The 24,636-nt window shown below is 40.2% G+C and overlaps 1 pseudogene; it reads right to left on the minus strand.

The window, feature by feature from the left end:
• Positions 1-962: 962 nt before the first annotated feature.
• Positions 963-2,252, minus strand: LOC129024974 (NGFI-A-binding protein 1-like; annotated as a pseudogene).
• Between the last annotated feature and the right edge of the window lie 22,384 nt (positions 2,253-24,636).

Genomic DNA, 24,636 nt, shown 5'->3' on the forward strand with positions numbered 1-24,636 from the left:
TCACAAATCTCAAAGGTGTAGAAAAATGAAATCATAAAATAAATAATGAATATGGGTGTCAACTAAACTTCCATAGAAATATGCCCACAAATGTGGATGCAGTGATTGTCCACACTTGTGATGACTGGGTGGGAAGACATTCCCTAGTGAAAGCATCTAGTCTCTCTGACTTCTCTACACAGAGAAGACTTTCTAGATATAAACAGTACTTAATCTGTTATAGCCTTTGTTAACAGTTGCCATCTTTATAACATGTAGGGTTAACTTACTATGTCTTAATCTATTTAACACGTTCTGAAATACCAATGTTTAAGTCAAAGCTTCTATACATGGGTCCACCTATTTCAATTTATCTGTCTACGTAATAGCTGCCTATCTTTGATACATTTTAAGTAGCTGTTAAAACAAACTAGGTCAACTAGTTTAAGAGATATTTTCTACTCCATTGCTCATCTTTTTAACTTTCCTCCACTCAAGTATTTATTGTGTAAACGTGCACTGATAACCAGATATTATATGAGTGAATGCTACACTTTCCTGTTAAACAAAATCAGTCTTATCAAATATTAAATCCACGATATTTTCCTTGGCTTAAATTGAGTATTTGCTTTCTATTTTTCCATAATCATTGCAATCTTGCCAACAACTACATCACTTAAGCTTTCTTTTTCACGACTGCAGGCAAAGACATATATTTACGTTAAACACTCAGACATATATTTACATTAAACACACAAAATAGAAAACAAAATTTCAAGTAAAATAAACTGTATCCACATCTATTGAACCAAACAGGTCTGAGCATCTAGATTTTACTTCTATAAATTACACAAATACATTGTACATTCTTAAATAATGAATGCTTACAATATTGATTTGTATGCCTTTCCATATGGAATGACTCAACACAGGAATGTGAATGAATCAATGTTACTGTTATAGACTGCAACACTCTTTTGATTTTTTCTTTTGTGGCTGTTGTTTTATCTTCCTGTTTTCTGCAGGCTACTGTATCAGTCCTTTTGCTTTGGCTATGAAATCTGTTTGAGCTGAATGAGGCAACACTGGTTATTAAGGCTTATTTCTATGATGGAGTATTATCCTTAAATCTGAAGCCATTTCCAGAGAACGGTGAGAGAATCACAGCTATCTTGAATCTTCAGGGCCTGTTTTGATGACTTTCTTTTCTAAGGTAAAAGCTGAGTGAGGGTGGTCTTTTAAAATCCCAAGGCTCCCTGATGAGTGGGACTTTGCCTCACTGGGATAAAGTCTGCTCAGCTCCCCATCCACCACAAAATGATGGGGTTGTCTGTTCTGTAAATTAGGCATTCGGAGATTCAAAGGTCTTTCTCCTTGTCCATCTGGGTTATCGGAAGTCAGGCCTTTAGGACTGTGCTCTTCTGAGCTCCGCCTGTAAAGCCCTGCAGACAGCCTCGTCTCGGCATGCTGCAGTCTCTCATAGCCAGCTTGGTTGCAAAGGAACTCCATCTGCTTTGCCATCACCTTTTCAGGCTGCTGTGAACTAAGAGCTGCGAGTTCTTCACTCTTAGCTCTAGCCAGCTGGAAGAGCGTTTGCACAGAATCCTGGAAATCTGGAAACCCATCCTCCACTTTAATCCTCTACAAGGATAATTCACCTCTTTCTTCACATTTTGACTTGGTGGTTCTGTAAGTATATTTATAGGTGACTTCTCGAGAAATCTGCCTAGCCAAGGCAAAAAGCTCATCTCTTCTTGTCATCAGAGCATTATCCTTCACACAGAGTTGAGCAGCCGCTTCATTAACAGTGAGCTCATGAAGAATGAGATGTTTTCCATCCTTCCTCTTTGAGTCAAATCTGCCATATATTCACTGTATTTCCAAATTTCCTCCTCTTTGTGTGGATAATTATCGTTCATCTCAAAGATGTGACCAATCATTTTGGCCAACTTCTTGTTGACTTTTAGCAGCTCTTTCACTTTGTTCAAGTCACTTTTCGGCAGTGTGGGGGCCATCCGCTCCACACACTCTGCCACAGAGAGCACAGCAGCAGCATCCAGTGCCTCGCTGCTCTCCTTTGGGGACGTGTGGGAGCCCAGGTCTGCTGGGGAGAGGCTGTGCTCGCTCTTGGTGGCATGGTGGGCTTGCCAGAGTCTGGACTCACCAGCACTCTGCAGTGCTAGGCTCCCGACCACATCTGACTTCCCCTGTCCCAAGCTCTGCACACAGGTGGTGGCAAAATTGGGGAAATTGGGTGGTAAATTGGGTGGTAAAAAAGTTGGGTGGTAAAATTGGGGATTTTAAAATGAGGTTCCCAGGCATTGCTACTCCTTTCATAACTACTGCAGGATATTCCCAGCCATGTCGGTGATCTCCCTGGTAATTTATAGATCGGTATGCTACTGCCAGGAAGGGAAGTCAGCGGCTGATTGAAAAGCCCAGGGTTTGTGACCCAGTCTCTTAAAGCCTTCTGTAGCCTTCTAACATGAAGGGGCTTGCTAGCCATGCCAACGAGTGCCATGATCTCCAAAAACTCCTCTTTTCCTGCTTCACAGAGTTGCTGGACATCATCACCACCTTGTTGGATAGAGGCATCAAAATAAGAAAGTAGATTGGCTTTTTGTAATATTGTATACAGCTGCAACTCCCCCAGGGTCCTGGGTAAGGCCTCGGCCATTACTGTGGGTGGGTTTACCTCAGCTAGCAGCGGCAGCGGTCTTGGCACGCTCTCCCCGAGGACTGCTCAGCCCCAACTCCGAAGCGACGGCCCCTGGCTCTCCCTCCTCTGGCAGCTGCGGAGTCCGGGACGCCCCCGCTCACATCGAGGAGGGAAGGGAAGGTGGTGGGTGCGCTGTCCCTGCTGCCTACCAGCTCGGGCCCGCCGCTTCTTCCCGCTGCCCGCCCCGACTGCGCTCACTTGGCCGCGGTGGCGGCAGCGCCTCTCCCCACTCCTATGCTTTTAATTGAGAGCCCCGTAGGTCTCTGTTTCGTCAGCCCTAAATGACCTAGGGATGGTAATGTCAAAAAAGTGAAGTAGTCATGTAAACCCTCCCACAGATAACAATAATAGAAACTGGATGATACACCCAAATGCAATTATTTAAAGACACTGAAATGTCTCTAAGAGCATCCAGAATACAGATGATAATTTACTCTAAAACTTCCAGCTGTAAGATTGTGATTTTGTTGCTTTATAGTAAGAGGATGACCTGCAAACCCCACAGCTATGACTACTGAAAATAATGTTCAAAAATGATAGCCTCACCAGCTCAAGGTGCCAGAGTTCAGAATTCAGGGATGTAAAATCAACTTGTAATTTTAATTCTAGAAATATGATTAAAAATTTTAAACAGCAATTCCACTATTAAGGTAACTGCAGCAGAATATGACCCAAATTCTGAATAAGTGATATAAATGAAGTGAATATAAATATAAGTGAAGCAAGGGAATAAAGGATATTGGCCGAAATCATTGAAAAGAGGGTACTGGCTCCATCATTTCTTAGTTGTGTGACTTTGAGCAAGTCACTGTTCTTTTTTGGGCCTCAGGCTGCTCATCTCTGAAATGAAGATAATAATGCCTACTGACTGTTGCAATAATGTGATGGCATATGAAAATGATATCATAAGCTGTAGAGCCCAGCACTAGTGTGCGGTGTTATTCGGATTTCCTTCTCTCTTCTGAAAGTGAGTGGGAAAATGCCATGAGTAAGAGCACTGGACACTTCAGCTGGTAACGGTTCAAACCAGACACTATTTCTAGTCAGGGCCTCCCTTCTCATAAGTTGTGCTTCCCCTGTTTTCAAAACATAGGTGTACATTGGGGGCTGAGGTTAGACAAACAAAGATCAGCTCATGGAAGGCCCTGAAATACAGGCTAAAGAGTCAGGAATTCATCCAGAGGACAAAGGCAAGCACTGGACAGTTTTGAGCAGAAAAGGTATTTGGGGAATGTAGTATTTTAAGAAGGTTCATTTAAAATGGGTATATGGGCTGAATTGAAAAGAAAGGAGAACTGGAGGCAGGATGAGTAGTTGGGAGGTGGATTGCAATGATCAGTTTAAATGATAAAGAGCTATCAAATAGAAAGGAAGAAACAAATTCAAAAGAGATTTTAAAGGAAGCAACTGACAAATGACTGGACATGGAGAGTGAGAGACAGAGAAAGGGGACGTGATGACTAAGTTCCTAACTTAGGAGCTTGGGGGAATTGGGGCAATTGGGATATCACTAAGAGAAACAGAGAAAACAGGACAGGACTTAGCTGTGGGGCATGTATGTGGGGAGGGTAGAGGATGGATAGATATGGGGCAGTTAATAACAAGTCATGTTGGGCTACAGTCCATCCCACAAGCCACACTGGCCCTCACCTACCATTTTGTATTTTTTTTAGTGACATGGTCAGTCAAATGCAGCCAGGAGAGGCTCAGGAAGAAACAAAGTTGATTATCTTCCCAGGTCCTAGAAGCAGGAGGCACACCACACCACACAGGACCATGTGGGAAAGCACCAGGGTCATCTGGAGGCAAACACAGGAATGAGGTGAGTGTTTAGGCCATGGCTATCATTGGGGTTTCCTTGAGAAAGTGAAAGCAGAACAGATGATTGGCTTAGGATTTTCTAATTTGTATAATTCTGACAGGCTCTAAGCTATAGGGATGGGGCCTAGTTGCCTGGTACCTGGCCCTGAGATGATTAAGGCAGAGGGATATTGCATCCTGTGACGTATGGGCCAGATAGAAGAGGTAGGGCTCCTGGCTCTGGTTTGGTTAGCTTGCATATCAAAGGCAGTTTCCTGGTTGAGCCATTTGTTATCTCTAAGAATTGGCTAGCTCCAGGAGGGGCTGTCTCTCCACAGCCAGAAAGATTTTCTAGAATGTGAAATCATAATATATAGAAAATGAAGAAAGTACCTAACTGGAGCTCTGTGTTTCAGGCAGGTCAGGGTCAGTCTGTCCCATCCACCCTACTCCACCATCCCAGTGGCGTACCATAGGTTATATATTAATCTCCCCATTAATAGACCTCTGGATAGATTTCAGTTTTTCACTATTTTACATGATGTAACTGAGCTTTAAAAAATCTGATATGGATCAACTCATATAATCTTCTTGGGGCCATGCCTATTCCAAGCTCCGTCTTCCGCAACCTATTTTATTGCATGGATACTAGGCAAGTTTAACTGATTTTGCTACTTGGAGTCTCCAAGGAGCAGAAATGACTTGCTTGTGCAGATGGACATGATGATGTAAGCATGTTCTCCTCAGGACTCTGGCTCTTTGAACCCAGTCCTACAATAGCAACTTGATTATTGTGGTTTCACTTAGTGCCCTCCTAATTCTCTATCCGGGGATCCGGGAGCTTAGCTGATGTTCTCTGACAGTTGCAGTGCTGACAGACCTTATCTTTTGATTGAACCACATTTAACATTTTTCTTTTGAGAATCCATTTATTTTAGTTTAATTAAATTGACTTCTGTGTTTTCAGTCTATTCTTTCTCCCAAGAAAGAGAAAAAAAAAATAAAACATGCTCTTCCTGTGCTTTCTTGCCCCGTATTTTTCACCCTCCTCTTTTACCCCTCTGTTTTCAGTGCCTTCCATTCTAGGAGTGGACAGTTAGAAGTTATGTGTTCATTTCCACTTGCTGAGTCATAGAATCCCAGTGTTGAGTGGGTCTTAGAGAGACTTTAGTTCCATGATACCATTTTACAGACGAGGAAACTGGGATTGAGAGAGGTGAAGTCACTTGCCTAGACAAAACAGCTAATACCTTATTTGAGGAACGAAGAATAAATTTTTTAGGCCCTTTCCTCATTCCTAAATGTGTTAGTGTCTCCCAATCCCATGCTCATGTACACTGATAGATTATACTTCCTATATTCTAATACTATTTTCCCATTTTACAGATGAAGAAACTGTATCCCACTGTGTGAAGCAACGTGGCTACCCAGCTAGAAGGAGGCAGCAAGAAGCCATGGATGCCCAGGTCACCAGGGACACAGGTAGAACTCACAAGGAGTGAAGAGATCAGGGGAATACAATAGAGTGGAATACAATGTCAAGCATCCAGGATGCATTGAAAAAGCACTACCTCTGGAACAGGAAATAGCACTGCCATACCACTTGCGGTCCAGTTTCGCCAGTATTTTGACATTGACCTGTGTGGGCAAGTTTAAAGCACACAAAGTCAATGTGGGAACTTCTCCCAACATGGTTGCCTGTGCTGACATCTTCATTAGGTTTTCTTGGAGTTTATACTGAAGTGAAAGGAACTTTTTCCTTTGTAAAAATTAGAGACTGAATTATCCACCTGAATTGTCCTTCTAAATGGAATGTTTTCCAGGAGATATATTTCCAGGAAACACCTTTACCCGGCCACCAAATGTTTGATGGTAGCCAGGGCCTAGAGATATGAAGACAACTGGGGAAAAGAGCATTTGACTCTTGAGTCAAAATAACCCAATAATGTAGGTTCTGGTTTTGCCACTCGCTAACCAGCACCTGAGTCACTTAATTTCTAATAAGGTTTCAGTTTCCTCATCTATAAAATGAAGTTCATGAAATCTTCCCCACCTACCTCACAGGGCTCCTGAGAGCATCAAAGTGAGATGGTGGATGTGAAAGTGCTTTGAAAGCTCTAAAGTACTGGATGCCAGGATGGGTTAGCTGGGATCCTGCACAAGAGAATGCTTGATTCACTTTCAATTCCCATCCCCAAGTATGTTAGTGCACCACAAGCTCCTTGAGAACAGAAGAGTATCTCATATTGATCTTTTATCCCCTGAATACCTAGAGAAGTACCTGGCATATAGTATGTGCTTACTAGCTCTCTGTTGAGTAAGTTAATTGGCCAGATATTGACAGTAATTTATCTGGTTTGCCTCCATGGTGGTACAATCAGATGTAGGAGAGGATATTAATTTCTATTGACTTAAAAAGCTGTGGACAAAACATCATAAGCTAATAGATTTTTGGTAGAGGGTTAGAAGAAATAATTTGTCTAGTTTTACCATTAAGATTTATCTCCACCCACCACATATACACTCATGCATGCACACTCACAGGCTCACATGCTTATCCCCATTGCTATTAGCTAATTGACAACTTTCCCAGTTTTCTATTTCACCTTGTAGAAAGCACTTTTCACTTGCAAATTAACCATACTGTCAAGTCAGAAGGAGGGTTTCTGTCAAAATGACTTCTGGACAATGTGTTGAAAGAATACCAATACCAAGGATTTTAAAAACTCAATTTAAGTAAAGTCAGAGAAGGTGAGAGCTAGAGGGAACCTCTGAGATAATCTAGTTCAAAACCATCATTTTCCACATGGGGAAACTGAAGCCTAGAGAGGAAAAGAACTTGCTCAGTGTCACATTTGTAGATTATAATGGTTTGAGAGTGGAGAGAATGACTGGGAAGGGCATGTCTTACTTCAGAGTGACTCTGGAGTAAGACAGAATTAGTTTTATGTTTTGATTTTGCAACTGTATGAATTTGGCAAGGGACTTATTTCACTAAGCTTTTTTTTTCTTTACCTGTAAATTGAGTATAGTGATACACACAATAATTCCTACTTCATAGGAATATTATCCTGGTTAATATTATGTGTTATGTTGACTTGCCCATGGAGTAGGGTGGGGGTGCCCAGACATTTGGTCTGGGCAAATATTATTTCTGGGTATATCTATGAGAGTGTTTTTAATCTGTATGTATTTTTTAAACAGGTGGGAGTCTTGCTATGTTGCCCACATTGGACCAGAACTCCTGACTCAAGCAATCCTCCTGCCTCAGCCTCCTGAGTAGCTGGGACTACAGGTCCATGTCACTACACCCAAAAAATGGAGGCTGGGAAGGGTAGGGGGAAGGGAGAGATATACAGAGATTTGTTAAAGGATACAAAATTACCCTGATCTGATCACTATACATTATATGTATTGAGATATCACTGTATCCATGAATATGTACAATTATTATTTGTCAATTTTTAAAAACCATATGACTTGACAGACTGAGTAAAGCAAATTATCCTCCCTAATATGGGTGGACCTCATCCAATCAGTTGGAGGCCTGAATAGAACAAAAAGGCTGAGCGAGAGGGAGCTCTTTCTGCCTGAGTGCCGAAATGGGACATTGGTCTTTTCTGGCCTTCAGACTCAGACTGAAACATTGACTCTTCTTGGGTGTGAATGCTGTTGGCCTTGGGACTGGTACTATACAACAGCTCTCCTGGGTTTCCAGCTTGCTGACTGCAGATTTTGGGATTTCTCAGCTAGGAATCATGTGAATCAAGTCCTTACAATCTCTCTCTCTCTCTCTGTATATATACACATACACACACACAAACACACACACACACACACACACACACACACACACAAACACTCTCTCTCTCTCTCTCCTATTGGTTCTGTTTCTCTGGAGAAGCCTGACAAATATAATAGGATATTGTGAAGAGAAAATGGGATACCATAGCTCCTCTCCCGGCATCTGGGGCAGACTAGGGGCTCAATATGAATTCCCTCTTATTCCCTTTCCTTCTATTTCCCTTTACATCTTCACTGATTAGCCTTGTGGGTAGTACATAATAGAGATATCATAATATTTGTTGATTAGAATTGGTTGTCACCTTGATCCCATGCAGTGCTTTAGGATCAGTTATCCTTTCAGGAAGCAGTCTCCTATTTTAGACAGATATTTGTAGGTACAAGTGACTTTTCATGGCCTTCTCATAAGTTCCTGTTTGATGTGACATCTCAACTGCAAGAACATTGGCATGTCTGCTCCTTGGCACACTCATCTACCACCAGACCACTGCAGAATGGAGAAAGCCAGAAGGGGGTGGGAGTGAAATCAAAGCTAGAGAAGAACTTCACCTTCCACCAAGCCTGCAGTCCCCACAAGGGTAATTTCTCTCATCTTGGCACTTTCCCACTTCATCTCATAATAGCAGAAACCTATTTTCAAGTCTCTTATGAGCCCCCACAGTACTTTGTACAGCTCTGTTTTACAAATAAAGACATAGAGTCTCAGAAAGTTTAAATAACTTGCCCAAAGTCATGGATCTAGTAAGCAGCATAGCTCAGAGGCAAGACAGCAGCCACCACTTACTGAACACTCACCCTGTAACATAGCTGTGATTATTGTCTTCCTCACCTTTCAGATGTGAAAAATTGGGCTTAGAGAGTTGCCCAGTATACCCTGTTAGTCAGTAACAAACTGGGATTCACAGTAAGTTGCTTACACTAAATACTTGCTGAATAAATGATTGTCTCTCTGGGACAGGGTTTCTTGACCTTGGCACTATTGATGTTTTGGGCCAGGTACATTTTTTATGTGGTGGCAGCTGCCCATGAATTGAAGGATGTTTAATAGTGTCCCTGGCCTCTACCTACTTCGAGGCCAGTAGCACATCTCCCAAGTTGTAACAACCAAGTATGTCTCCAGACATTGCCAGATATCCCCTTGGGGACAAAATCATCCCCCACCTCCATTTGAAAAACCTTGCTCTGGACCTTTGGTCAGCAGACTTTACAAGGAACTCTTGCTGGCTTCCAAACTTTGATGTTCTTGGAATAAAAGAGATCTTCTTTCCCTCCTGGAAGTTCTCTGAAGGGTGTTCTCAAACTCATGTGTGACTGAGTTTCCTAATTTGTAATTGATTTTTCCAGCTTTGTTTTATGAAACTTGTCACTCTTTCAGTGGTCACAGAATTACAAAGGATGTAAAAAAAGTTTTACCATTTACCTAAATTTTCTTTTGTTTTTTTTTTTTGAGATGGAGTCTTGCTCTGTCACCCAGGCTGGAGTGCAGTGTCGCGATCTCGGCTCACTGCAAGCTCTGCCTCTGGGGTTCACGCCATTCTCCTGCCTCAGCCTCCCGAGTAGCTGGGACTACAGGCGCCCGCCACCATGCCTGGCTAATTTTTTTTGTACTTTTAGTAGAGATGGGGCTTCACCGTGTTAGCCAGAATGATCTTGATCTCCTGGCCTCGTGATCCACCTGCCTCGGACTCCCAAAGTGCTGGGATTACAGGCGTGAGCCACCGTGCCCGGCCCTACATTTACCTAAATTTTCTGTGAACGTGGAGTGGGCATCTGTTGAGATGAACTAGCAAAAGTCTAACTAGTTAGCAACAAAACAAAACACATAATTAAGCAAAAAACTGAAATGTCAAATAAATTAAAGATAGAATTACAGGTATTTTCATCTTGACTTCCATTTCTCTTTGTTCTTAATTCAAACCCAAGATGAGCACTATTCTTTAGATTTAGTATTCAAATTCCATTTACCATAGGCTTCTGAGCCTGTCATGATTCTGATCTGGCTATTGTGTTCATGTAATCATGAATCTGAGATAATGAATGTAGCTATTGCAATGACTGAAAATATCTCGGGATGGGATTGGTGGGAAGGAACATTATCTTGACCTTTGAAAACTTTAATCTCCTACCACCCAGACTGTGTAGTAAGCCCTCCCTGGCCTAAGTCCTCTCTTAACCCATCTGGGGCAAGACTGTAATAGTAGGGAGTCTTCTAGGGTGGCAGATGCCTTCCCTTTCCCTTGGAGCCATAGAGAAGTCCTTTCCTCCTTATAGCCTCGGTTTTCCTCCTGAGCAATATGAGAGGTGTGCAACAACTAACTAAAAGTTACCATGTTTCTTTGGTTAATAAACCCAGGACCATTATTAGCTCCTAATAATAGTTGCTCACATTTGCAAAGCATTTTATAGATATAAAAGGAGGCATACAATTTCATAGATTTGAAGGTACTCGTTTTTTCCTGTTGTAACATCCTCAAAACTGGGATGCATCTAAAAATCGATGGCATTTTAGATTAGATGAAATGTGTCATATTTTTCAAAATATTGGGGAAACAGTACAAGGTTGTCAATATTTCAGTGTTGCCTTGGGAAATGGGTATGAGCAAATGGACTGAAATGGAACATGAGGGAACACTTGGGAGTTATGAAAATGTATGTATTAATTGTGGCAGTGGCTATGAGAGTACACTTTTGTAAAACTTTGTCAAACTATACAGTTAAAAAGGGGTGGTCCATTTTATTGCATGTAAATTATAACTCAATAATGTTTTTTTTTTTTTTTTTTTTAGTTGTCAGAAATTTTTATTTATTTAAAGTAACATTGGTTATTGATTAGGCATATATCATTATGGTTTAGGGTATGAGATATAGTGTCCAATGCAGTATTATTAGTTTAATATATATCTACTTGTGGCAATAGTGAACAGTTTCAAGAGATGAATACATAATTTAAATGGGAGAATGACATAACTGCACTTTCATTTCAATGTCTGAGTTTGATAATCAAAAAGACTTGCATTTTTAGATAAACATTTTCTATTTCCCAAATCTCAAGACCTGGATACAAAACGTAGAGCTGCAGATTTAGGGCCCGAATGGCTGGAGTAGCAGCAGGTGTTACCTGCACATTTGTGAACGTTTTACCAAGAGAAAAAAGGGTAAAGTGGAGATTCTCATGTCTGCATGTGTACTCAATGAACACGTTAATCTGATTAGGTTTGTGGGCCCCATGGTCTCTGAATCAGTTTCAGGTCTGAAGATAATAAGAGTCATTGACATAAAATGATTCATTGTTGCCCAGTGAAGTTGGTAGAAATTTGGTCTAGTCTCTCTAGAAGTGACTGTAGAGGACTATAGATACCAAATAGGCAGAAACAGTTCTGCCTGCATATTTAGGGGACAGCATGCACTTTGTTGCACAAGTGTGAGCTGACTGGAAGTCTGAGAGGGAAAGTCCCCTTTAGAGTAAATTCCGGTTGGCACCTTATGTGTTTATATCATGTCTGGTAATTATAGACAGTGTTTGGAAAAAATAATTAAAAGAATTTTCTCCAGCCCCAGAAAAACTCCACAATAAAACAGAAAGAAAACTGTTTTATGTGACATGCATCATAGTCAGTCTGCTTAAGAGACTGCAGAGACAGAAGGGTCACCAAAATTAGTCCACAAGTAGAAGAATTTCCAGCACCATGTCATATATAGTTCATCCCAAATTCACATGTAGAAGAGGCCATCTGTATATGCTAATTGTTTATATTCAATAACAAACTTTTCACATCTTCATAACAGGAGGTAGTTTAGCAGCTTGAAGCCAGGTACTCGCTGAAGGTAGGCTTTCACTCTGCTACAAAAATGGTTGAAAAGCATTCTATCCTTTTGGCTATTTACATTTTAGAGCAGTGGCTCTCTGTGCTCCATGGAATTGGGCTACAGCACTTGCTTGCTTTTTCCTGGTTGCTAGTGTCCTCTCTTGACATCTATCATCTGCCACTGAGGCACAGCCTTGAGCACAGCTCAGTTTATGTGAACCCCATTTCCCACAGCAGCACTCTAGTGTCACATCAGACAGGAAAGCCTGAGCTGCAGGAGAGGCTGCAGGCCTTGTGAGTAGAATTGCACCTTCACAAGAATGGGAATGTGACCAGTGTTTCAGCCCATTTTTAATTATCATGGTGACATGGAAAAAAATTCGGATGAATTTCCAGCATGAGTACAGATAGAGATATCTCCAAATGTTCTCACTGTGACAGCCTACCTCATTCAGACACCATGGGATACTAATAGGGCTTCTGAAACAGACACCCAAAGTATTGGAAAGAAAAACAGATCTCCATCGGAGCAAGATAATTTTGAGAGGAAAAATTAAAAAGATCTTAAGAAAAAGCTCAGTTTAGATATAAGATTGATCACCTCAGCCAGAAAATATTCCCCTAAAAGCAATTTCTCTCTAACCACCCAAAGTGCACAATTACTCTCAGTGTGAGAAACATGAGCATTATGAGAAAGGGGGCAGGATTTCAGAAGACTTTTATAAAGCTTTTTTTCCCATCTCTGCTGCTCTCTCATCTCCTAGTCATTGAATGGGGGTTCTATATTGAAATGTATCTGACAACTTCCAACAACACTTTTCGATGAAGAAATAGAATCTGACTGTGTTCATATTGTGGAGGATATTAGAACTTCCAACATAGTTAACTGAAGAGCTATCATGGTTTTTGGGTGGCCACATCAACTGTCAATTTCACTTGTAATAGCAGCATTCCAAATGAGTGAAATAAAAGATACTAAAATTGTGTTTACTTATAATTATCCCCATTGAGTAAAGTAATAAACATGTCAGACTAGTATCAACTGTAACAATTTGGTAGTAAATTTTTTGGGGTATAAGATTAAATATCTAAGTATAAATAATTTTAATAAGCTAGTAGTAATGTATATGGCATTTAAAAAAATTTAACTATACTTCAGTTAAAACAGTTTATTTATTTTTTTTTTGCCTTCAAGCATCTGTTTAACAAAGCACATCTTGCACTGCCCTTAATCCATTTAACCCTGAGTTGACACAGCACATGTTTCAGAGAGCAGGGGGCTGGGGGAAAGGGCATAGATCAACAGCATCCCAAGGCAGAAGAATTTCTCCTAATCAGAACAAAATGGAGTCTCCTATGCCCACCTCTTTCTACTCAGACACAGCAACAGTCTGATCTCTCCTTCCTTTCCCCACATTTCCCCCCCTTCTTTTCAACAAAACCGCCATCGTCCTCATGGCCCGCTCCCGATGGTCGCTGTATCTTCGGAGCTGTTGGGTACACCTCCCAGACAGGGCGGCCGGGCAGAGGCCCTCCTCACTTCCCAGACGGGGCGGCCAGGCAGAGGCGCTCCTCACTTCCTCCCATAATGGGTGGCAGCCAGGCAGAGGCGCTCCTCACTTCCTCCCAGAATGGGTGGCAGCCAGGCAGAGGCGCTCCTCACTTCCCAGATGGGGCGGCCGGGCAGAGGCCCTCCTCACTTCCCAGACGGGGCGACCGGGCAGAGACGCTCCTCACCTCCCAGACGGGGCGGCCGGGCAGAGGCGCTCCTCACTTCCTCCCAGACTGGGTGGCAGCCAGGCAGAGGCGCTCCTCACCTCCCAGATGGGGCGGCCGGGCAGAGGCGCTCCTCACATCCCAGACGGGGCGGTATAACTCAATAATGTTGATGCAAAAAGAAAAAAACAGAAAATTTAAGTGAAAAAAAATATTCCCTTCTTGTAACTCTCTTTGCTTTGGCTTTCAAGACATCAGTGAAACGCTCTTTCAGGTTCATGTACAAAATGTGGATAATAGGTTTGTTCAGAAAATTAAATGAGATAATGCTAGGAAAGTACTTGGTTTAGGTCCTGCCCTGGCATTAACATAGCACAGTTGACAGGGGCTACTGCCTTTCTTTCTTCTGTGCCTAAGATGAACCATTGTATAAAAGCATAATGATCAGCATTACCATAGCTGATCACTGTTTCATTAAACAAATATATTTTTTTCTAAATCTCAAGTCAACCAGGCTGTTAATAAATTATTAGGAAAACCCCCAAATCAAATATAATAAATATTATATGTGGACAATTTGTCAGTAAAATTGTATATGATATGAAGAGAACAACTCAGCTATCAGTGAGCTCAAAGGGTCAGATTTGACCCTTTAATGATCTTGTGATGCTCAAAAGGTAGTGTTTATTATACTTGAAATATTTGCCCCTAGGCAGCCCCACAGTTTTCAAGCCTTTTCTACTACCACCATGTATTTAACCTGAAATTTCCTAACAAGAATCTCCAGGCTACATGTTTCCAAGTTTCTAGTAATATGATATTGAAAAATGCATTTCATTTCCTCTGGACCTCAGCTATCTCATCTCTAAAGTGAGGATATTAACTACTTCCTTTGTTTTCCTCAATGTTCATTTTATCTGATAGTAATATCATCTGTCCAACTTTATTATGATTAATATTTGCATAGTATAGCTTTTTTCATCTGATTACTTTTAGCCTGTGTGTCATTGAATTTAAAATTCATTTATTGAAGACAACATATTGAGTGATCTTGCCTTTTTACCTAGTATTATTATCTCTGAATTTTGATTTCAGTGTTTAGATGATTATATTTAATATAATTTTCAACATGGCTGCATTTAAGTGTAACCTCTTGTTATCCATTTTTTTCTATTTGTCCCGTCTGTTCTTTGTTCCCTTTTCCCTCTTGTCCTGACTTATTTTGTATTAAGTTGGATTAATTTTATTGTTTCATTTTACTTCCACTTTTGGCTTATTTGGCACACTTCTTTTTTCCATGTTTGCAGTGAGGTTTGACTTATGAGTCTCTAGCTTATCACAACATGCAATAAATCATTTTCTTACAACTCACATTGGTGGTTAAAATCTTATAACAGTGTACTTCCATACCCTTGTCCTTTGTACTATCATCGTATGTTTTAGTTATTTATGTCTTACAAACTCCATAATACATCATTGCTATTTTGCTTTAGACAGCTAGTCATCTTTTTATAATACTTTTAAAGGTATAACTTATGTATAATAAGCTGTACATATTCAAATTGTGCTATTCCAATGAGTCTGAGATATATATGTGGATAAACATGTATATCCATCCGTGAAACCACTGCCACAATCAAGATACTGAACATGTCTGTCAATCCCCAGAGTTTTATCTTGCCCATATGCAGGTCTCCTGATGACAAATTCTTTTAGTTCTTCTTCTTTTTTTAGTCAGAAAATGTATTTATTTCACCTTAATGTATGAAAAATACTTTTGCTGGCTATATAGGCTTCTAAATAGATATTTTTCTTTCAGCACATTAAGGATGTTGTTCCAATCTCTTCCAGTTTGCAATGTTTCAAGGAGAGACCAGCAGCAACATGTTCAGCAGAGAGCTGATGCTAGTATAGAGGGCTAGCAGACCTCTGTCAAATGTGGAAGAGCTTCAGTTTAGCCTGGGAATGGAGCCATTAGGGGAGACATAATAAATTGACTTGGAGATCAGAAAGGCTGCCTTGGGAGGATTCTAGTGGCAGAACTTATGAAAGTATCTAGGGTTTGGCTCAGTGGCTTAAAGACTCAGCTAACTCTCTAGTCTATCAATTTGCCATCGTTAAAAGTTGCTATTTGTACCTTATCAAAGTCCTTCCTCACATTCTTTGCACAGGACCTTAGCATGGTAGTGACTCATTAAATGTTTTTTGAATTGAGTTGGATCCTTGCTATATAATGAAATCATTAGAAAAAATGGAACTTCGCTATATTGAAGTTTAACTTGACAATAGAATTACTTCCCAATTTTTCAACTCCTTGAACAAAAATTGTTTCTTAAGTGATACAATATTTATGTGAATTAGTACTAACCTTTGGGAGAGCATTAAACATTCCCCATTAATAATTGCTTCTAAGTGATCGTGCACACTTGGCAGGGAATGGGAGCGTTTATAGGTTTTCTCTCCCAGTATTCACAGCCTTTTAATGAGAGCTGTGGCTCACTTGAGGTGAGGGAATAAAAGACAAGGGAGCGCTAGGATTCCTCCCTTTGCTCTTCACATTGTGACTGGTGAACAAGGCTGACTTCATTCCACAGCTGGATTGATATGTAAATTTACTCCGACTAATTGGCTTCCCCAGCTGTCTCCAGAGGGCGGATGTATTCTTTATAAAGTGTTGTCTAGGGCTGCATTGAGAACATTAGAACTACTTAATTGAATATCAATGAATCTTTATAAACTAATAATGATGGGGAGCCTGGGAAGCCTGATGTAGTTTTGGCATATTGAGAAGAGGAGTGCCCTGATTTGAATTTGTGGGAAGTAAAATTTTCTCTGAGTTTTACAAAACCCAATTTAGGCTTCTTTAATCTAAAATCCTTGAAAGCGCCACTGGTGCCTTCTTGAACATGTCATTTGGTGAATGTTGGACGTGGGCAAGTGTGTGAGTCTGTGTCAAGAGATTACCTCCCTCCTTTTCCTAATACAGTAAAACTCAGTGATTGTTGTGGTTAATTCTTGCTCATGCAGGAAGAGTCACTACTCCTTTCCACAAGTCACTCCTCCTTTTCCTTAGGGACTGGGGGAGTGCATCCAAACTGAGTATACCTTGTTGCTCCTTGCACAGGGCACTGGGAGCCAGCAAGGAGCTCTTCTTGGTTCTGGCAGAGCTGATATTCAGAAACTGAGTGAGCATAGATCTTTGCCTTTAAGTCCTACCAGGAAGTTCACTGAATCAAACCAAACCCAACCAAAGCAAACCACCAAACCAAACAAGAATAACAAACAACAAACACAACTCTGTGTAGTTCAAAGTAGTGGGGTTGATATTGCTGGATCACTGGGCCGTTCTGAGGTCCACTGAGATGTGCCTAGGATGAGGATTTCCTTTTTCTTCTCTTCTCTCCCTCCCTCTACTACCTTGTGCTATCAGACATTCAAAGGCGGGCAGGTCACCTGAGGTTCGGAGTTCGAGACCAGCCTGACCAACATGGAGAAACCCTGTCTCTACTAAAAAAATACAAAATTTAAGGCCGGGCACGGTGGCTCAAGCCTGTAATCCCAGCACTTTGGGAGGCCGAGGCGAGTGAATCACGAGGTCAGGAGGTCGAGACCATCTTGGCTAACACAGTGAAACCGCGTCTCTATTAAAAATACAAAAAAATTAGCCAGGCATGGTGGCGGGCGCCTGTAGTCCCAGCTATTCGGGAGGCTGAGGCAGGAGAATGGCGTGAATCTGGGAGACGGAGCTTGCAGTGAGCTGAGATTGTGCCACTGCACTCCAGCCTGGGGAACAGAGACTCCATCTCAAAAAAACAAAAAACAAACAAACAAACAAACAAAATTAGCTGGGTGTAGTGGTGCATGCCTGTAATCCCAGCTACTCAGGAGGCTGAGGCAGGAGAATTGCTGGAACCTGGGAGGTGGAAGTTGCGGTGAGCCGAGATGGTGCCATTGCACTCCAGCCTGGGCAACAAGAGTGAAACTCCGTCTGAAATAAATAAATAAATAAAAATAAAAAATAAAACTGTACAGTGTCACTGTCAAAAATAGATATAGATTAATGGAACAAAATAAAAAGTCTAGAAACAGGCCCCAGTATATAAAAATTTATCATGCATGAAAGGTGTTGTTTCTAACCTGGAAAAATAATTATTTATCCCATAAAAGGTGCTGAGATAATTGGATAGCTATTTGGTGTAAAAAGTTATTAATAAAAGTAGACCTCACAGGATGCCCCTAAACAAATTCTGATTGTTTAGAATTTGATTACAAAAAGAACTGCAAGTCAAGAAAGTCATCATAACTAAAATTAAAAGGCAAATGACAGACTCTGAACAATATTTACAATACATATATAGCAAGGATTCTGACAAGTCGATAAGAAAAAGATGAAATCACTCAATAGAAATGTGGACAAAGGACATAAGCAGATAATTCATGACGAAGAAATGCAAATGACCAATGAGCATGAAATCCTTATTAATGATAAAAACCACTAATTTAACAGTACCCTAATTATTGTTTATTAAATGGACAGTTTTTCTTTAAGCACTAATGCCCAATTGTGGCAGAGGTGTGCAGAGGAGGACATTCACCTGCCCGCTAGAAGGCAATTGGTAATTTGCATCAAGAGCCTTAAAATGGTTCATAGACTTTGGCCCAGAAATTCTACTTATTGGCACACACCTTGAACTGCTTCAGAGATATGTTCAAAGGTTTATGTATATAGGTGTTACTCATAATTAGTTCAAACTGGAAATAACCTAAATGCCCACCAAGAACTATTTAGTTAAATATATTAATCATATTATTAGTTACATACTTGTGCTATCATTATATGAATGCTACATATTTTAAAATAATATTTAAAAGACTGTTGGTGATATTGCTGTTTGTGTTACACTATATAAAGTGAAAACAAACAAGATATGAAGTAGGAATCAAGGTTACTCTCTCTTCTGGGTAGATGAATCTAAAAAAAAAAAAAAAACCTCTCCCTTGACACCTCATCTTCTTCTAACTACCTGCCTGAGATTCCTCTCCTTCAATTCCCTTCCAAGCTTTTCACAAAGGTAGTGCACAAACACAGTCTCCACTCACTCAGCTCTTTTCCACTCCTAATGGATTACAATCTGGATTCTGCCCCGGACCAGCTCTCCTCAAGTCACTAACAATAGCTCTGTTATGAAGTTTGGAGGATATGCTGCAGCTCTCCATGTTGGGCAGGTCTGGTCCCTCTTTCTCCACCTGCACTTTCAAGATTGGGTTCCCAGGTGGGGCTCTTCTCACTGTTCACACTCTTCCTAAGTGATCTTGCCAACTCACATGAGTTTCATATTACATCTGGCAAGGTTCTGTAAGATTCCTACCTTTAGCCCAAATCTCTCCCTTCAAACTCCAGAGCCATCTATCAGTCTGTTTGATAGTTCCACCTGGAGGTCCCACAGGCAACTCTCAAGTCCAGATATCCAAAACCAGACTCGTCATCACCTCCAGTCTTCCAAATCTGCCTCTGTCTTTTCTGTTTTGGTTACTGGTGTCAACATACTCCCAGTAGGGTTGTCACTGTCTGCTTATTTCTGTCTCATACAGGCGTGTGGATTTAATTTTCTTAATAGTAGGCACCCTGGCTTAGTCCGTTAGTCACTTACCGTCAGCATCTTGCATAGTGCCAGGTGCCCAAGTAGGTGCTTAATTGTTGGTTCAATAAACGAATGAAATTATCGGACTTATAGTCATACCCATTCTTTTGACCATTTTATGATTTTGTTTGCATTTTTAAAACTCGCACAGAAAAAGTATAAATATTATCTTTATTCTATCATCTTTTGGGAAAATAATATAAAGTAAAAAATGAAAGTACCCCCTTTAGTTTCTCCAATCACCCCCAGAGGAGTAGGTGTTACTCCTGAAGCATTTTGGTGCATAGATCTCTTGACATTGTCCTATGCTTATAAATCCATGATTATATATAAATAGACATAAATATGTTCTTTTTAAAAAATAAAGTTGCAATGTTAGACATATGAGACTATAATTTATTCTTTCACTTAACAAGTTATCTGGGTGTCTTTACAGGATATATAAATCTACCCCTGGCTTTTTAATGGCTGCCTAGTATTCCACTGTGTGGGTATAGTATAGTAAATTGATAGACACTTAGGTTGTCCACCTCTCCTTTTCTACCATTAAAAACAAAACTGAGTCCCCTCAAGCTTTGGCTGTCTGGAGCTCCACTGCTCCCAGCAGCCAGCATGGAGGAGTAGAGTAGCCCTTGTCATCCTGGGAGGCAGGCTGTGCCCATCTCTGGGCCACTCGAATCACAGGAGAAAAAAAAAGGCTAAAACAAACATCCTCATATATATCATACATATACCTTTATAAATATTTGTGATAATACTTTTATAAAATGGATTATAGATTCCTGGAAGTGAAAGGTCATTGTCACAGGGGCATATATATATATACACACATATTAGACACTACCTAGCTTCATATGTATATATATACATGCGTGTGTGTCTGTGTGTTTGTGGACCTATGTATATATTCTGTTTAACAGTCCATGAATATCCATTCCCTGTCACACCTACCAATACTTGATATTATCCAGTATTGATATTAAGAAGATTTTAAATTCTTCTTAATCTGGAAAAGTGGTGCATTATTTTGTTTTATGTTATTTTCTAGTGGAAGTGAACATATTTTCATATTTTTTGCCTATTTTTATTATTTTTTAAAGAATCTCAATAATGTAGTATTCTTCATCCATTTTTTGACTGGGTTATTTGTAGAAATTTTTGTACAGAAAAATTATTAATCCTTTGTTAGACATGTTGCAGATATTTTTCCCAGTTCTTTGCTTGTCCTTTAACTTTGTTTATATGTAGTTTACCATATAATTTCAGTTTTAAAAATTTAAAATTTAAAACAATTTTTAATTATGGATACATAGTAGTTGTATATATTTATGCGGTACATGTGATGTTTTGATACAAGCTTACAGTGTATAATGATCTAATCAGGGTAATTGGGGTATCCATCACCTCAAGCATTTATTATTTCTTTGTTTTAGGAACATTCTAATTCCACTTTTCTAGTTACTTTAAAATATAAAATATATTATTTTTAACCATAGTCATCCTATTGTACTACCAAATACTAGATGTTATTCCTTCTATCTAACTGTATTTTTATACTCACTAACCATCCCCATTTATCTCCTCCTCCCCACACCCTTCGCAACCTTTGACAATCATTATTCCACTCTCCATCTCCATGAGTTCAATTCTTTTTATGTTTTTTAGCTCCCAAGTATGAGTGAAAACATGCAAAGTTTGTCTTTCTGTGACTGTCTTGTTTCACTTAGCATAATGTCCTCCAGTTCCACCCATATTCCTGCAAATGACAGAATTTCATCCATTTTTATGGCTGAATAATATTCCATTGTATATATGTACCACATTTTCTTTATTCATTCACCTGTTGATGGATACTTAGGTTGATTCCATATCTTGGCTATTATGAAAGTGCTGCAATAAACATGGGATGTAGATATCTGTTTGATCTACTGATTTCCTTTCTTTTGGATATATACCCAGCAGTGGGATTAATGGATTACACAGCAGTTGTATTTCTAATCCTTTGAGGAACCTCCATACTGTTCTCCATAGGAGTTTTACTAATTTACTTTCCCATCAGCAGTGTATGAGGGTTCCTCTTTCTCCACATCCTCGCCAGCATTTTTTTTTTTGTCTTTTTGATAATAGCCGTTCTAACTGTCTTTTGGATAAAAGCCATTTTAACTGGGGTGAGATGATATCTCATTGTGGTTTTGATTTGCGTTTTCCTGATGATTAATGATGTTGAGCATCTTTTCACATGCCTGTTGGCCATTTGTATGTCTTATTTTGAGAAATGTATATTCAGATCTTTGGCCCATTTTTAATCAGATTATTTTTTCCTGAATGAGTGGTTTGAGCTCCTTATGTATTCTAGTAATTAATCCCTTAATTAATGTGAGATGCTTACCATATAGCTTTAAATCTTTTATGTAGTCATATTGTCAATATTTCACTTTATGGCTTCTGAGTTCAGGCATTTTATCTCAGGGTAATAATTCTTTTGTATCTTCTCCTAAAACTCCAGAGTTTTTACATTTAGATCTTTAAGTCACCTGATTTATTTATTTATTTATTTTTGCATAATGAGTGAAGTAGGTCTCTGTATACGTTTTCTTCCATATAGATAGTGAACAGTCCCTGCATTTTATTTGTTGAATAATACTTACTTTTCCCACTGAATTGAAATACCAACGTTGTTAAGTAGTACGTTCACAGACAGACATGTGTTTGTTTCTAAAATGCTTATTCTGTTCCATTGATTGATTAACTCTTTCTGTGCTGGTTCCACATTGTTTTCATTAATGAGACTTTAGTACACATGTCTTCTCTTACTATTCTTTTTGAAATATATCTTATTTATAATTACATTAAGAAGAAATTCAGAATCAATTTGTAAAGTTTGAAATAAATCACCATTGATACTTTGACTGAAATCACATTTTTATAATAATTTGCAAAATATTTACATCCTTGTGATGTTAAGTCTTTCTCTCCAGAAACCAAGTATGTCACTCCTTAAATCAGGTCTTATTGTGTGTTATTTGCTAAAATTTGGGTTCCTCTAAGTCCTTCTCGGTTTGTTGTTCATCAAGCCTCCACTATAGTGTTTGCACCCATCAAGATAAAATATATGACATTATTTTATTAACCAGGCATCTGATATGCAGATCAGGGACAGGGAGAAGGAATGATTACCTCAGGGTTATACAGTGAATTAATGACAGGGCTGGGGCCATGAGGGATGAGAAGGAGAGAGAAGAAGGGAAGACATTTCGAGCAGAAGATAAATAATCTTTGAAAAAGGAACTGTGAGAAACCAACAAAGTGGTTGGAGGGGTAAGAAGTGGAAGGAATGATAAGAGTGAAGAGTTGGGGGATGGTGGTGCCTAAGTCCCCTCTTCTGCTCATAGAACTGAGCTGTCAAAGGGGAAGAGAACATGGATAGGGTGCTTAGTTAATACAAAATTATCCTCAGTAGGTCTGTTATTAAAGGCTCAGAAACTCTGGGTGGGAGCTCAAGTCATTTAGAGACTCTTAAATGTAACCAGATCCTCAATTTGTCAGTGGTAGATATGGTCCGGGAAATGAGGATTATTCATAGATGGTTGGTCTAAGTCAGAGATTATTTGGATAATGGATTGTGGCAGCATCTACTAGACAGAATACCCACCTAAGAGCCAGGATGCTTGAGTCATAGTCTTGCCCCTAATAGCAACTCACCAAGGGACCTAGGGCCAATCATGAAATCTCTCTGGGCTTCACCTTTCCCAGATGAAAAATTGAGATGCTACCTGATCCTGTCTTGTTTACCTAAAAGGGCTTCAAAAGGTTAGAACAAGTGTCACTTGTGAGTAAATGGTGAATGCTGGGAAGGAGACAATATGGCCACCTTTACAAGGAGTGTGATATCTCTGAAGAAGTAGCAGTTTAGGCTGCCAGGCCCAGATGAGGACAGAGGGAGCCCAGGGTAGGCATAAATAACAGATGGGAAGGAAACTCGAGTACAATATCTACCTGCTTTGGAGCCAGCTGCACGTGAGAACCCTTTAGAACAGGGATACCAAGGAGAAACTCCAGAACTGGGGTAGATGGAAGGGAGGGAGGGAGGTAAATGTGGAGAATTGCGAGGAAGAAGTGAGAAAGAAAAGCAGTGTAATATTTCTGTACCTGCAGTGTTTTGAGTCAGGTTAATTGAGAGGAGGAAAGGACAAGTGGAAGTGAGAAGCAACTTTCCAGTTTCCTCAGGATAAGTGAAACAAGCTGGAGACCCCTGCAGGGGAAGATTCATTTGGAGGGTGAGAGCAGCCGCTCAGTCAGAGACAATCCGGTGGGGATCCTGCTTATTAATTTGATTGTAACTGACTCACGAGACCAATTAACAGTAATTCACATCCTGGCAAGTAAGAGGTTTGATGGGAGCTTCAGATTGAGCAGATAAATTTGATTTGTGATGGAGACTGTATCAGGAGAAAAGGGGCCAGGGCGGTGGCAGGATGATTCCACTTGGCAGGCCATGGCCAGGGACTCTGTTCATTCTCTGCAGGAATGAAACTCTGACTTGATCAGAGGAGCTATTGTAGACGTATTCGCAGTCATAGGACAAAAATCAGACAACTCTGGGAGCTGGCCTAAGCGTATAAGCATGATCCAAAGAGCTGAAGGACAAGCAGGGCTCTCCAGCTAGGGTCAGGCAAGAGTTGAATCTGGGGAAAGGAGCACTGCTTCTTTGGAGTACATTTCCTGGGACGTACACATGGAACACATTATGAGCAGAACTCAGTGAGATGTAGTCTCTATCGCTTTCTTTAGGGGATGTTGCATAATGGCAAAGCCCAAGTCAGAAAAAAAGCTGTCATTGTTCTGATTTTGGTTTGGAAATTGTTTCCACTGCAGGCTTTAGGGAGGGCCAAAGATAGGACATGGGTGTAGCACAAGAAATCACTGGCAGGACAAGGGGTTTTGGTGGCTCAGCAGTGCTACTGGCAAAGGACGTTGGGTATTAACTTTGTCTTGGGAGAGAGGTAGGAGCAGACGGAAAGGAGAAAAGAAAGAACCAGTGGCCCAGGTATCTCTTAGTCTGTAAGAGAAGGAGAAAGGAGGGAGGAACCAAGGGAAGGCAAACAAAGAGGCTGAATTTTAGGTTTCAGTGTGGTAGAAAAATAACTCAATCAGAAAATGGGCTAGGGAG

This window comes from Pongo pygmaeus, chromosome X (genome assembly GCF_028885625.2).
Source record: "Pongo pygmaeus isolate AG05252 chromosome X, NHGRI_mPonPyg2-v2.0_pri, whole genome shotgun sequence".
Lineage (NCBI taxonomy): Eukaryota > Metazoa > Chordata > Mammalia > Primates > Hominidae > Pongo > Pongo pygmaeus.